Here is a 14,656-nt window from a genome sequence, read left to right as displayed (position 1 = left end):
GAAGATAGGAGATTGTTTATGGATTGAAGGGTATCTTTCCAGATATCCATGGTTTTTGAAAGAGAGTCGGTAATGGGGATGAGCAACTGTACGTCGTCAGCGTATATATAGTGAGGGAGGTTGAGGCTAGAAAGGAGGTAACAGAGGGGTAAGATGTAGATATTGAAAAGGGTTGAGGAGAGGGATGAACCTTGTGGGACACCTTGCTTGAGGGGTATGGCCTTGGAGATATGATTTCCTAACTGAATTTTGAAATCTCTGTTACTAAGGTAGGAGTTGAACCAATTGAGAGCAACACCTGTGATGCCAATTTCAGTTAATCGCTGTAGGAGAATGGAATGGCTGATGGTATCAAATGCAGAGGAGATATCAAGAAAGGCAAGGATATAAGATTGTCCTTTCTCAAAGCCTTTGAGTATATGATCTGACAGAGAGAGTAAAAGAGTCTCGGTGCTATGAGATTTTCGAAAACCGTACTGAGAAGGTGCAAGGATGTGGTTGTCATCGAGATAGTCGGTAAGTTGTTTGTTAACGGTTTTTTCAAGGAGTTTGGATATGAAAGGGAGATTGGAAATGGGGCGGTAATTGGCTAGATCAGAGGGGTCTAGTTTAGGCTTTTTTAGAATAGGTTTGACGATTGCTTGTTTAAGGGGGACAGGTACCTTTCCTGAGTTAATGGACAGGTTGATGATGTTAGTTAAGGGTTTAGCAATGAGGTTAGGTATTGCGAGGAGATGTTTGGTGGGTATTGTGTCAGTTGGATGGGTGGAGGGTTTGGCTTTTTTAATGAGAATTTCTATTTCTAGTGTAGAAGTGCATGATAGAGAAGATAGAATATTAGTGTTATTTCTAGTCTTAATTTGGTTGCAGATGGGTTCAGATTGTTGGGTGGGAGTGGATGATGCATTGGTGAACCTGGATATCAACTTGTCTATTTTGGTTTGGAAAAATGTGGCAAGTTCTTTACATTTAGATTTGGCTACGTCATCTGGGACGTCAGAAGCTGCTGACTTGGTAAGAGAGTTAACGTACTCATATAGCACTGTTTATTATAACAGTGAATGAATGCTTATGTCTGGTCTCATTCCTGTTTTTAAAATTTTAACTCTTGTTCTCTGAATTTTGATCTGTCTTGTCTTGTACAGAACCACACACTGGCAGGGATGAGGCAGGGCTTCTTGGGCCTCGCAGGTGGAGCTGCCACCAGAGGAGGACGCAGGCACATGCAGCTAGTGGGCCAGGTATTTTATTTATATATTTGAGCCAGTATTATATTATCTGAGGCTGAAAAACAAAATCATTTTTTGTGATCAGTCAGTTATAGTGGTTGGGAATGGATAGATGAATGTGTGTATTTGACTTTGTATATATTATAATAACACTGAGGGGGTCATTTTCAAAAGCGATCGCACGCGAAAAGTCCCTTTTTGCGTGTGATCACTAAATGGGGGCGGAGTCGGGGCAGCGTCGGACCTGGAAGAGGAGGAGTCGGGGCAGCACCAGGGCAGATGCAGTGAATAGATCGCTGGCTGCAAAAAGGTAAGAACCCTTATCGCTACCAGTAGCGCGCCCAATAGCACCACCTTTTACGATGGCGCTATTGGGTGCAAAAGCCAGCAGTGATAGCTTTTGTAGGACTGCCCCCCGCTTCGCCCCCTGCCCCCCCATTACCACTGGATTTTCTAAGGTCTGTAACCTTAGAAAATCCAGGCCTGAGTGACTATGAGAGTAAACAAAGGAATGGAAGGAGAAAGAAGAAGTGATTTGTTTCATTGTAGTGTACCTTCATATTCTGTCTAACTTGAGAGAGCCTCCTTTAGTTCTCCTTCCAATCCTTCAAATTATGTATATGTACTATCTCTAAATCTAGATTGATATCCCTCCGCTCTCCCCCTCCCTCCTTCTCCCCTGTTATGGACTCCTCGTTTTCCTAAAATCCTCAAGGTTAATAAACTAAGGGGTAGATTATTTTATAAACTTGCTCTCACGTGTCCAGTATTTGCTTATTTATTTGCCATATATGTATGTATTGTTCTATGTCTCATGTTGAATTTTTTTTTTTTTACATTCCTTTACAGGGCAAGAGGAAGAAGCGGCAGCAGCAGCAGTAGCAGCAACATCAGCAGCCCAGCCCAGCACCAGTACTGCCGTACTTCCTCTGGGATCTCCTCCTAGCTGTAAATGCTGTGCACTGTTTACAAAGCTGGAGGAGATCCTGCAGGAAGTATGGCAGTTCAAGGCGAAATATGATGCAGACGTCTTGGTGTTGCAGCAGGATGTCAGACTCAGAAATGTGGAGCTGGAGAGGAGGTTGTCAGCCCTGTGTTATTGTTTGTAGGTTTTGGGTGGACCCTTGGACACTGGCTGCTGACCACGCCCACGGGGGGAAGTCCCGTGAGGAGCCACAGGTCAGGCTCAGCTTAGGACACACAACACAGATAGACCTTTATTAACAGTATTGAGGAGCCACCAGAGGTGGCAGTAGCGAGCAGAGATGAAGCCCAGCTGGGCTTGTAGTCCCTCAGAGCTCTGGAACAGCGATCCCACAATTGCTGTGCTTTAGTGAAGAGAAACTGAGATAGTGAGTACAATGAAGTATATGCAGGGTTCTGGAATAGAGCCTCGTTGGTTGAGTACTCACGCAGCGGCTTCTCTCGGTAGGAATCACAGGAGCTGGAGTAGAGGCAGGCCCTCGAGGAGTGAGTACCTGGTTCCAAGGAACAGTTCTGAGCGAAGTAGATAGTAACTCACTGATGGTGTAGGCAGCGGTATCTTCCAGGCAGAAGTGAAGTCCAGGCAGCGAGTCCAAGAACATGGGCCCTCGAAGAGCGAGTACCGTTTCCAGACAGTGACCTGAAAGTGAAGAGAGAGGCCCCCGAGGAGCGGGTACCCCAAATAGAGTAAGTCCAATAATGGAGAGGCAGAGTAGCTAGGTAAGGAGAGTGAATCCCATCCGTAAGGAGTTCACCAGTATGAATACCTGTTGCTAACTCGATTAGCAAGCAGTAGTGTAGGCTTTTTGTATCTGGGATGCGTGACATCATCACAGGGGGACGCCCCTGAGGTTCGCGCCAAAGAAAGTATTGAAGCAGGGTCACGCGGCTCGTGTGCCCTAAGGCAGCTGGACAGCATGGCGGGAGGCAGCGCCCAAGCCGGACCGGGGACGCCAGAGAGGACGGCAGGCAGACGCCGCAGCAGCCAAATATCCGTCAACCGCGGGAAGAGTCACCAGAGAGGTAAGGAGGGCGGAGTGGAGACGTTGGGCAGCGACAGTCATAACACCCTGGAGGAGGCCCCTCAGGAGCAGAGGGAAATTGCTTCTCCTCCTCATGAGATGCCTCCTCCTCATGAGATGCCTCGTGAGGAGGAGATGCCAGTGCCCTCTGCTCCAGAGCAGGCTCCTCCTGGGTCATCACCCTCCTCTCCATCTCCACATGATGAGTCTGACTCTGCTGCAACATCTTTATTTATTTTATTTATTTAACATTTTTATATACCGGGATTCATGTAGAATATTACATATCATCTCGGTTTACATTATAATGGTAGCAAGCATGTAAGAATGCAATTTCATTGAAACAGGGTGTAGAAACTTGGAACAAATAAATGGGGAATAACGAAAGAAAAAACTATATAAAGAACAATGAATAAGACCTGGGTTTTTTTTGGGGGGGGTTTAGCTAAGACTGGTCTGGCTGAAGATCTAGGTATATACTGGAAATAGTTTAAGGTCAGGTACTATGAGTAAACTTGGATTGCTCGGCTGTAGAGTTGGGATGCTAAACTATGTGTATAGACTGAATGGATAGATAGTCTGATATTTGGCCTGTTGGCTAGAAAGGTGATGGTGGAGGTATCTCATTGGCATAAATGAAATGCTTGAAGTCAAGGCATCATATTTCGCCTTGGCCTGGGCTCCTCCACTCATTTTTTTTTTTATATTGACATTCGAAATTATTTTTGTTGAGTTGTTAAAAATAAAATATATTTTTTGTTTCAAATGTTTGTTTATTCTTTTTTTTATTTATTATTTCTAAGTTATTAAACTAATAGTATGGTACTACTAAATTACAGAGAGCAGTCATGTACATCGTAATATAATCCAACAAATTTCAGTGTTTTTGTACTAGTATGGCACTCAGTCATACACTTTCATAAATATTCAGTCTGGTTGAATTAGCACAAGTTGTATACTTGTGAGCAGTAGCGCCAATGTCAAGGCTTCAACCATAACTACTGACCATTCACACATCTTTCAACCTGGCCAATGCAATATTGTGCAGTGTGCACTTCGGCTACTGCAACGAATCACACTTCGATGCCAAAAATTGCTGCATGACCAAGACAGCCATTTGAAGCAGCAAATGTAATGCTTGTGATACTAAAGTAGGAGTAAGAAAGCAGAATAATGAAAAACAAAATCCTTCAGAAATGTACAACTGCTGGGTGCTCAGTTTTCTTTTTTTATTATTATTTCTTAAGGTCTTTTGTTTGTTTCACATGATTCTGCTTTCTTAGTCCTAGTACTAGTAGTTAGTTAGCTACTGTAGTCTATTAGTACTTTACTATTAGTAGTATTGTAATGAACAACAATACTGGGACTGGCAGAATTACAGGAATTAATACATTCTCTGCTTTAAATGGGCTCCTAGGGCACATGGAAATTTTTGGTATCGAAGTGTATCTATTCTGCATACACATTACTAGTACACACACACCAGGGTGTGTATATTTTTATTTTAATTAATGTATTGTTACAGTGGTGGGATATAACAGGCATAGCTAGTAGTAGATAGCCATTAGAAGCCACTAGCAAGCATCCTCTCTGCGCACTGTAAGTGCAATTTAATATTGCATTGGCCTGAAATTCTTTCATACTTCATTCACACAATTATTATGTTTTGTAAATGAGTATGAGACTCATGCCTTGGAGATGGATGCTGAGGCAGAGGAACCCAGCAAGGACTCGCCTGCCTCGGAGGTGGACACTTGTGGTAAGGAGCCTGGGAGTGAGAAGCCTGTGTATGCGTGCCATGTATGTTGGAGAGAGAGCCTGGGAGTGAGAAGCCTGTGTCAGGGACTCAGCAGGATGGAGCGTTTATGTCTTGTGACTCCCAGACTGGCTTCTCCTGGGGGCCAGAAGAGGCAGCAGCAGCATTGTGGTGGTAGCAACACTGTTGGGTGCCCCAGCGAGTGATGCGGGAAGCACAGATGCATAGAGCCAAGCTTCTCTTCCAGCCCTCGACCTTGGATCTTGGGTCTCAACAAGAGGCTCACTCCTCCATGTCACAGGAAAAATAGTGGAAAGTGTTCTAAACATCAAAATCACAGAACATATAGAAAGACATGGTTTAATGGACCAAAGTCAGCATGGCTTTACTCAGGACAAGTCTTGCCTCACAAATCTGCTTCACTTTTTTGAAGGAGTTAATAAACATGTGGATAAAGGTGAACCGGTAGATATAGTATACTTGGATTTTCAGAAGGCGTTTGACAAAGTTCCTCATGAGAGGCTTCTAGGAAAACTAAAAAGTCATGGGATAGGTGGCGATGTCCTTTCTTGGATTGCAAACTGGCTAAAAGACAGGAAACAGAGAGTAGGATTAAATGGGCAATTTTCTCAGTGGAAGGGAGTGGACAGTGGAGTAGGGATGTGAATCGTTTTAGGACGATTAAAATTATCGTCCGATAATTTTAATATCGTCTTAAACCGTTATGGAACACAATACAATAGAGATTCTAACGATTTATCGTTATAAATCGTTAGAATCGTGAGCCGGCACACTAAAACCCCCTAAAACCCACCCCCGACCCTTTAAATTAAATCCCCCACCCTCCCGAACCCCCCCACCAAATGAGTTAAATAACCTGCGGGTCCAGCGGCGGTCCTGAACGGCAGCGGTCCGGAACAGGCTCCTGCTCCTGAATCTTGTTGTCTTCAGCCGGCGCCATTTTCCAAAATGGCGCCGAAAAATGGCGGCGGCCATAGACGAACACGATTGGACGGCAGGAGGTCCTTCCGGACCCCCGCTGGACTTTTGGCAAGTCTCGTGGGGGTCAGGAGGCCCCCCACAAGCTGGCCAAAAGTTCCTGGAGGTCCAGCGGGGGTCAGGGAGCGATTTCCCGCCGCGAATCGTTTTCGTACGGAAAATGGCGCCGGCAGGAGATCGACTGCAGGAGGTTGTTCAGCGAGGCGCCGGAACCCTCGCTGAACGACCTCCTGCAGTCGATCTCCTGCCGGCGCCATTTTCCGTACGAAAACGATTTGCGGCGGGAAATCGCTCCCTGACCCCCGCTGGACCTCCAGGAACTTTTGGCCAGCTTGTGGGGGGCCTCCTGACCCCCACGAGACTTGCCAAAAGTCCAGCGGGGGTCCGGAAGGACCTCCTGCCGTCCAATCGTGTTCATCTATGGCCGCCGCCATTTTTCGGCGCCATTTTGGAAAATGGCGCCGGCTGAAGACAACAAGATTCAGGAGCAGGAGCCCGTTCCGGACCGCTGCCGTTCCGGACCGCCGCTGGACCCGTAGGTTATTTAACTCATTTGGGGGGGGTTCGGGAGGGTGGGGGATTTAATTTAAAGGGTCGGGGGGTGGGTTTTAGGGGGTTTTAATGTGCCGGTTTTGCGATTTTTAGATTTTTTGATTTTTCACGATTTTTCACGATATTTTACCCCCCCAAACGGCAACAATACGATTCCCTCCCCCTCCCAGCCGAAATCGATCGTTAAGACGATCGAGGACACGATTCACATCCCTACAGTGGAGTGCCTCAGGGATCTGTATTGGGACCCTTACTTTTCAATATATTTATAAATGATCTGGAAAGAAATACAACGAGTGAGATAATCAAATTTGCAGATGACACAAAATTGTTCAGAGTAGTTAAATCACAAGCAGATTGTGATAAATTGCAGGAAGACCTTGTGAGACTGGAAAATTGGGTATCCAAATGGCAGATGAAATTTAATGTGGATAAGTGCAAGGTGATGCATATAGGGAAAAATAACCCATGCTATAATTATTTATTTATTTATTCATTTCGGTGCTTTTATATACCGAGGTTTAGCAGTTAGCCTTCACCCCGGTTTACAGTAGAACAACTTATTACATCGAAACCAGGACATGGAACATCGAGTGGTAGAGAATACATCAAACTGGTAACAGAGAAACATAGAAAAAAATTTAAATGCTTGAACACAATGTTGGGTTCCATATTAGGTGCTACAATTACACAATGTTGGGTTCCATATTAGGTGCTACAACCCAAGAAAGAGATCTAGGTGTCATAGTGGATAACACATTGAAATCGTCAGTACAGTGTGCTGCGGCAGTCAAAAAAGCAAACAGAATGTTGGGAATTATTAGAAAGGGAATGGTGAATAAAATTGAAAATGTCATAATGCCTCTCTATCGCTCCATGGTGAGACTGCACCTTGAATACTGTGTACAATTCTGGTCGCCGCATCTAAAAAAAGATATAATTGCGATGGAGAAGGTACAGAGAAGGGCTACCAAAATGGTAAGGGGAATGGAACAGCTCCCCTATGAGGAAAGACTAAAGAGGTTAGGGCTTTTCAGCTTGGAGAAGAGACGGCTGAGGGGGGATATGATAGAGGTGTTTAAAATCATGAGAGGTCTAGAACGGGTAGATGTGAATCGGTTATTTACTCTTTCGGATAGTAGAAAGACTAGGGGGCACTCCATGAAGTTAGCATGGGGCACATTTAAAACTAATCGGAGAAAGTTCTTTTTTACTCAACGCACAATTAAACTCTGGAATTTGTTGCCAGAGGATGTGGTTAGTGCAGTTAGTATAGCTGTGTTTAAAAAAGGATTGGATAAGTTATTGGAGGAGAAGTCCATTACCTGCTATTAAGTTCACTTAGAGAATAGCCACTGCCATTAGCATTGGTAACATGGAATAGACTTAGTTTTTGGGTAATTGCCAGGTTCTTATGGCCTGGATTGGCCACTGTTGGAAACAGGATGCTGGGCTTGATGGACCCTTGGTCTGACCCAGTATGGCATTTTCTTATATTCTTATGTTCTTATGAAAGTCCGGATACCCAAGCAGTGGAAAGTTCATTTTGATGAAAACCAATTGCTCTACTAAGTCTGGAGACAAATGTGCATGGTGTGGACTCACTATGTTCCCTGTCATTGAAAATACTCTTTCACTTTGCACACTGTTGGCAGGCAGGAAAGAAATTGCTGTGCTACTATCACAAGATCAGGCCACATTGAAACTTTTTGTGCCCAATATCTCAAGGGATCTGAGTCCATGCTCTGAATTGGCTCAGACAGAAAACATGCATTTCTGAAACATTCTCTTGTAGGTAGGGCTCAGCAGTCACTCTTCTGCCAACAGCTGATGTGATTGCCTGTGATATGGCAGCCAGTTCATTAAACTTGGAATGACTAATAATTTGATGTATGTGTTCAATGAAGACTCTCTTCAATAATAATTTGATGTGTCATGGAAGGGGTAGAGGAGCAGCTGATACTAGTACCTGAGCAGGATGGAGTTGGAGACTGAGAGGATGATCCTAATTATTTTTCATCATTACCAGTGGCACAGACCCTCTTTAACATTATGTTTTCAACTATTGTAATCAACTTTTTTTTCCAGTGTTAAGAGCATTGCACTTGAGAGCAATATTGCCTTTCACACGTGGGTCACACATCGTGGCTAACATATAGCAATCCCTTTGCATGAGAGGTTTCAATCTTTTTTGAACTTGCTCTTTTAAGCATTTAACAAGCAGTAACTCTTCCTTAGAGAAATCTGGCTGATGCAGAAATTCCTCTAATGCCTCCTCCAGATGGTTTATTACAGGGATGACACCACCCAATGTGGCTGTAGCAGAACTGAATAGGGATGTGAATCGTTTTTCAACGATTAAAATTATCGTCCGATAATGTTTATATCGTCTTAAATCGTTATAGAACACGATACAATAGAAATTCTAACGATTTATCGTTAAAAATCGTTAAATCGTGTTAGTGCGCACTAACTCGAGTTAGTGCGCACTAACTCCCCGTTAGTGCGCACTAACTCGATTTAGTGCGCACTAACTGAAAATGATACAAATAAACACTTTCCAGGTCACTGAAGGTCAGTTAGGAATGAATATGTGTTCCTATTGGCTGGCTGCCCTCTTATCTATTGATGTTACCAAGGTTACCACTGAGGTGATGGTTGGGGGGATGGGAAATGGAACTGGAAACTAACGAACACCAACAGAAAATGAAACAAAGTGTTCACACTTCCCAGGTCAGTAAAGGTCACTTAGGAATGAATATGTATGTATGTATTCCTATTGGCTGGCTGTGCTCTTATCTATTGATGTTACCAATATGGTTGGGGGGATGTGAAATGGAAACAGTTGGAAGCTTGACAAAAAAAGTAATGTAATGATCAGCACTCACGTGACTAGAACTTGTTTGTTTATTATTTTTGTTAGCAGGCACCTGAAATGCTAGTGCATGTTGAATTTGCCAATCACTGTGCATTTTAGAAAGGTGGTCCTGGCTAGAACTGTACACAGTTCAAATATATGTAATTGATTGTTGGTAAGTGTATTTTTTAAGTAGCCACACTGGCACCAGTATGTTTACTTTTCCTCCTACTTAACTCACTAGCTCAGCTTTGTAAGAAGGGCTTCTCTGCTTGTGTGTTGTTTTTGTTTGGTGTGAGGAGAGCAGAAACATCAGATCTTTATTCAATCTACTACAGTCATCTCTTACAGTGCCCTATCCCTATTAATACCAGGAGTGTTGTGATCTTCCTGCACACAGTGCCCTAACCCTGATACCAGTCTGAGACAGCTCCCTCCCTGCATTACTAGTGAGAGGCTGGCTTCACAGACAGGGGGGAGCTGCCTGACCCTCACTCCTGACTTCCCCCATGTCCCAGCTAGTGAATGGTGTGTGGGGTGAGGGGGGGGGGAGGATGGTGAAGTCTGAGACAGCTCCCTCCCTGCATTACTAGTGAGAGGCTGGCTTCACAGACAGGGGGGAGCTGCCTGACCCTCACTCCTGACTTCCCCCATGTCCCAGCTAGTGAATGGTGTGTGGGTGAGGGGGGGGGGGAGGATGGTGAAGTCTGAGACAGCTCCCTCCCTGCATTACTAGTGAGAGGCTGGCTTCACAGACAGGGGGGAGCTGCCTGTCCCTCACTCCTGACTTCCCCCATGTCCCAGCTAGTGAATGGTGTGTGGGTGAGGGGGGGGGGGGTGGATGGTGAAGTCTGAGACAGCTCCCTCCCTGCATTACTAGTGAGAGGCTGGCTTCACAGACAGGGGGGAGCTGCCTGACCCTCACTCCTGACTTCCCCCATGTCCCAGCTAGTGAATGGTGTGTGGGTGAGGGGGGGGGGGGAGGATGGTGAAGTCTGAGACAGCTCCCTCCCTGCATTACTAGTGAGAGGCTGGCTTCACAGACAGGGGGGAGCTGCCTGACCCTCACTCCTGACTTCCCCCATGTCCCAGCTAGTGAATGGTGTGTGGGTGAGGGGGGGGGGGAGGATGGTGAAGTCTGAGACAGCTCCCTCCCTGCATTACTAGTGAGAGGCTGGCTTCACAGACAGGGGGGAGCTGCCTGACCCTCACTCCTGACTTCCCCCATGTCCCAGCTAGTGAATGGTGTGTGGGTGAGGGGGGTGGGGGTGGATGGTAAAGTCTGAGACAGCTCCCTCCCTGCATTACTAGTGAGAGGCTGGCTTCACAGACAGGGGGGAGCTGCCTGACCCTCACTCCTGACTTCCCCCATGTCCCAGCTAGTGAATGGTGTGTGGGTGAGGGGGGGGGGGAGGATGGTGAAGTCTGAGACAGCTCCCTCCCTGCATTACTAGTGAGAGGCTGGCTTCACAGACAGGGGGGAGCTGCCTGACCCTCACTCCTGACTTCCCCCATGTCCCAGCTAGTGAATGGTGTGTGGGTGAGGGGGGGGGGGAGGATGGTGAAGTCTGAGACAGCTCCCTCCCTGCATTACTAGTGAGAGGCTGGCTTCACAGACAGGGGGGAGCTGCCTGTCCCTCACTCCTGACTTCCCCCATGTCCCAGCTAGTGAATGGTGTGTGGGTGAGGGGGGGGGGGTGGATGGTGAAGTCTGAGACAGCTCCCTCCCTGCATTACTAGTGAGAGGCTGGCTTCACAGACAGGGGGGAGCTGCCTGACCCTCACTCCTGACTTCCCCCATGTCCCAGCTAGTGAATGGTGTGTGGGTAAGGGGGGGGGGAGGATGGTGAAGTCTGAGACAGCTCCCTCCCTGCATTACTAGTGAGAGGCTGGCTTCACAGACAGGGGGGAGCTGCCTGACCCTCACTCCTCCGGGGTATTGTGATCTTCCTGCACACAGTGCCCTATCCCTGATACCAGGGGTGTTGTGATCTTCCTGCATGCAGTGCCTATCCCTATTAATACCAGGAGTGTTGTGATCTTCCTGCATGCAGTGCCCTATCCCTATTAATACCAGGAGTGTTGTGATCTTCCTGCATGCAGTGCCCTATCCCTGATATCGGGATGTGTGCAAGAAGATCACAACACCCCCGGTATCAGGAATAGGGCACTGTGTGCAGGAAGATCACAACACCCCCAGTATCAGGAATAGGGCACTGTGTGCAGGAAGATCACAACACCCCTGGTATTAGGGATAGGGCACTGTGTGCAGGAAGATCACAACACTCCTGGTATTAATAGGGATAGGGCACTGTGTGCAGGAAGATCACAATACCCCTGGTATCAGGGTTAGGGCACAAGTTCTAGTCACATTGACTGATCACATTACTTGTTTTGTCAAGCTACCAACTGTTTCCATTTCCCATCCCCCATATACTGTCAGTAGGAAACTTGGTAACATGAATAAATAAGAGGGCAGCCAATAGGAATACATATTCATTCCTTAACTGACCTGAAAAGTGTCAAATTGTATCATTTTCAGTTAGTGCGCACTAACTCCCAGTTAGTGCGCACTAACTCCCGTTAGTGCGCACTAACTCGAGTTAGTGCGCACTAATCGGAAAAAACGATTTTTTAACGATTTTTTAACTAAAAATCGTGCCTAAGACGATTTTCTTGCCCTGCCACACGATTTCTATCGTTAAGACGATATGGAAAACGATTCACATCCCTAGAACTGAATGCATCAGTATATACTTTGAAAGGCTTGAGGACATGCACCATCTGTGCAATGTTTGTCCAGTCCTGACATCCAAGAGGATTTTCCAATCCAATTTCAATTGCCATTGCCAAATCATGAAGAGGTGTCTGCTGTTCTCACAACTTCTCCAACATAAGATAGGTGGAATTCCATCTGATAGGCACATCCTGTAAAAGGTTGTGCAAAGATGTGCCAACTGCTATTTGCCTCTTTCTGAGTTGATTCCCACTTTTCATACTGCGGTTGAAATGTCCAGCTATTTGTGACACTTTTCAATCAACAGCTTCAGAAGTTGACTACTACAATGACTAGGACTACCTTCCTTGCCACTAAGCCCCAAAGCATCCCTCACTATCAGATGCAGGGTATGTGCAAAGCATTGGATGCCCTTGAATCCACCATCAGCCAGAGCCTTAATAATATTGGAACCATTGTCAGTAATGAAATATCCATTTAAGCATTCCATATCACTGCTTCTAAAGAGCCCATTCCATCTTTCCATCATCCCTTGAATTGCCTGTAAGATATGTTCTGAAGTGTGGCTCTTGTCTAGCACTTGAGCATGCAGTAAAGCCCAATGATATCCTGGCGAAACCTTTTTGGAGCTGCTGGTGCTACTGCTGCCACTGCCAATGCTGCTTACAGGTATTAATGCCTCATCCAGCTGCCATCAATGTGCTGTTAGAGGCAAATATGCGTGCATTGCATTCATACTAGTCCAAATATCAGTGGTGAGATGGATGCTCCTCCCCTTTGCCCTTGCCATCACAATCTGCATTTCAGCACAGCATTTTCTGTATAGGGAAGGAAGCACCTGACGGCTAAATGTAGTTCTTGAAGGAAGTTTGTAGTAAGGGGCAAAATAATGGAGCATCCGCTTAAATCTCTCATTTTCTTCAAGCTGCAGTGGCTGATCATTCAAAGCAATCATTAGAGCAATATGTCATGTACGGACTTTGGACATTGCCTGCTTCCTGCTCTGTGACATTGCAGAAGAACACCACCCCATCTGCTCAATTGTAGCTTGCTGCTGCTGCCGGGGATGAGGAGGAGGAGACTGCTGCTGCTACAGATGCACACAATCTGTATCTTCTGTAGTACTACCACTTTCCTTCCGTGGCTGCTTCCCTGTTGCTTTACTTGAAGCCTGGGCAAGAACGGTGGGACCAGCTTCTTCTGCAAGTAACAGTGTGCTATGTTCTTTTTGCATGTGATATTTCATGTTGCTGTTAGTAAGATGTCCAATAATTCTTCCACGGCTCACCATCTTTTTACAATGGATACATTGTCCAAATCTCTGGTCAGCCACAACTTGATAATGATTCCAAATCTTAGATGTCCTTGTACTGTTCTTTACTCTAGGCTGGATACTTGTTGTCATTTTCATACTAGCAGAAATAGTAGTAGTAGTAGTAGTTAGGGATGTGAATCGTGCTTCTGACAATTGAAAATATCATACGATATTTTCAAAATCGTCAGAAATCGGGGGTTCCCCGAAACCGATAGGAAAACCCCATGAAATTGTTCGTGGGGTTCTCTTATCATTTTGGGGGAGGGTGGGAAAAAACGGCACACCAAAACAATCCCTAAACCCACCCCAACCCTTTAAATCTGATCCCTTAGCTTCGCCCACCCTCCCAAACCCCCCCCAAAAAACTTTTTACAAGTACCTGGTGGTCCAGTGGGAGTCCCGGGAGCGATCTCCCGCTCTCGGGCCATCAGCTGCCACTAATCAAAATGGCACCGATGGCCCTTTGCCCTTACCATGTGACAGGGTATCCGTGCCATTGGCCAGCCCCTGTCACATGGTAGGAGCACTGGATGGCCCGCGCCATTTTTAAAGATGCGCAACATAGTCTCGGCATTTACTGTGCATTAAGGTCCCGTTACTGCGCAGTAATGCCTAACACAGCAAGCACTAAAGGGCATTACTGCGCACAATGCACTTTTGACATACTGCGCACTAAACGGTGTTACTACGCACTATCGGATATTAGGTGTGCAGTAACATCCGTTAGTGTGCAGTAATACAAAAATGACTTTAACCCGAAAATGTGTTGAAATTTGTTTCTTTTTTTGGGATTGCTGAACAATGATGAATTAGACAATGTCATTGACATTGTCTAATTCGTGAAAAGCAAATGCACATCTCTACCAGTTAGTAAGTGAGAGAAGAAGAAAAGAAGGAAAGAAAAGTGAATCACCACTGAAGATAGTGCTCCAAAAAACACAGAGGGCCTCATTTTCTAAAGTATCGCAGGCCTGCGATACTTTAGGAAATGAGGGGCAGGGGGGGGGCAAATCGGGGGGTGGGCCTGCGCTAGCCAGCAGCAATCGCACCGTCGCGGTGTGATCGCTGCCGGTTTCGCACCCAATAGCACCACCATAGGAGGTGGAGCTATTGGGAGCGAAATAGGACGCGAAAAGGGCCTTACCTTTTCGTCATCTGCAGCAGCTTCGCGGAGTCGGCCCCGGTGACGCCCCGACTCCTCCTCT

This window comes from Rhinatrema bivittatum, chromosome 1 (genome assembly GCF_901001135.1).
Source record: "Rhinatrema bivittatum chromosome 1, aRhiBiv1.1, whole genome shotgun sequence".
NCBI classification, from domain to species: Eukaryota; Metazoa; Chordata; class Amphibia; order Gymnophiona; family Rhinatrematidae; genus Rhinatrema; species Rhinatrema bivittatum.
The sequence above is the reverse complement of the archived record's forward strand: the minus strand, read 5'-3'. Positions refer to the sequence as shown.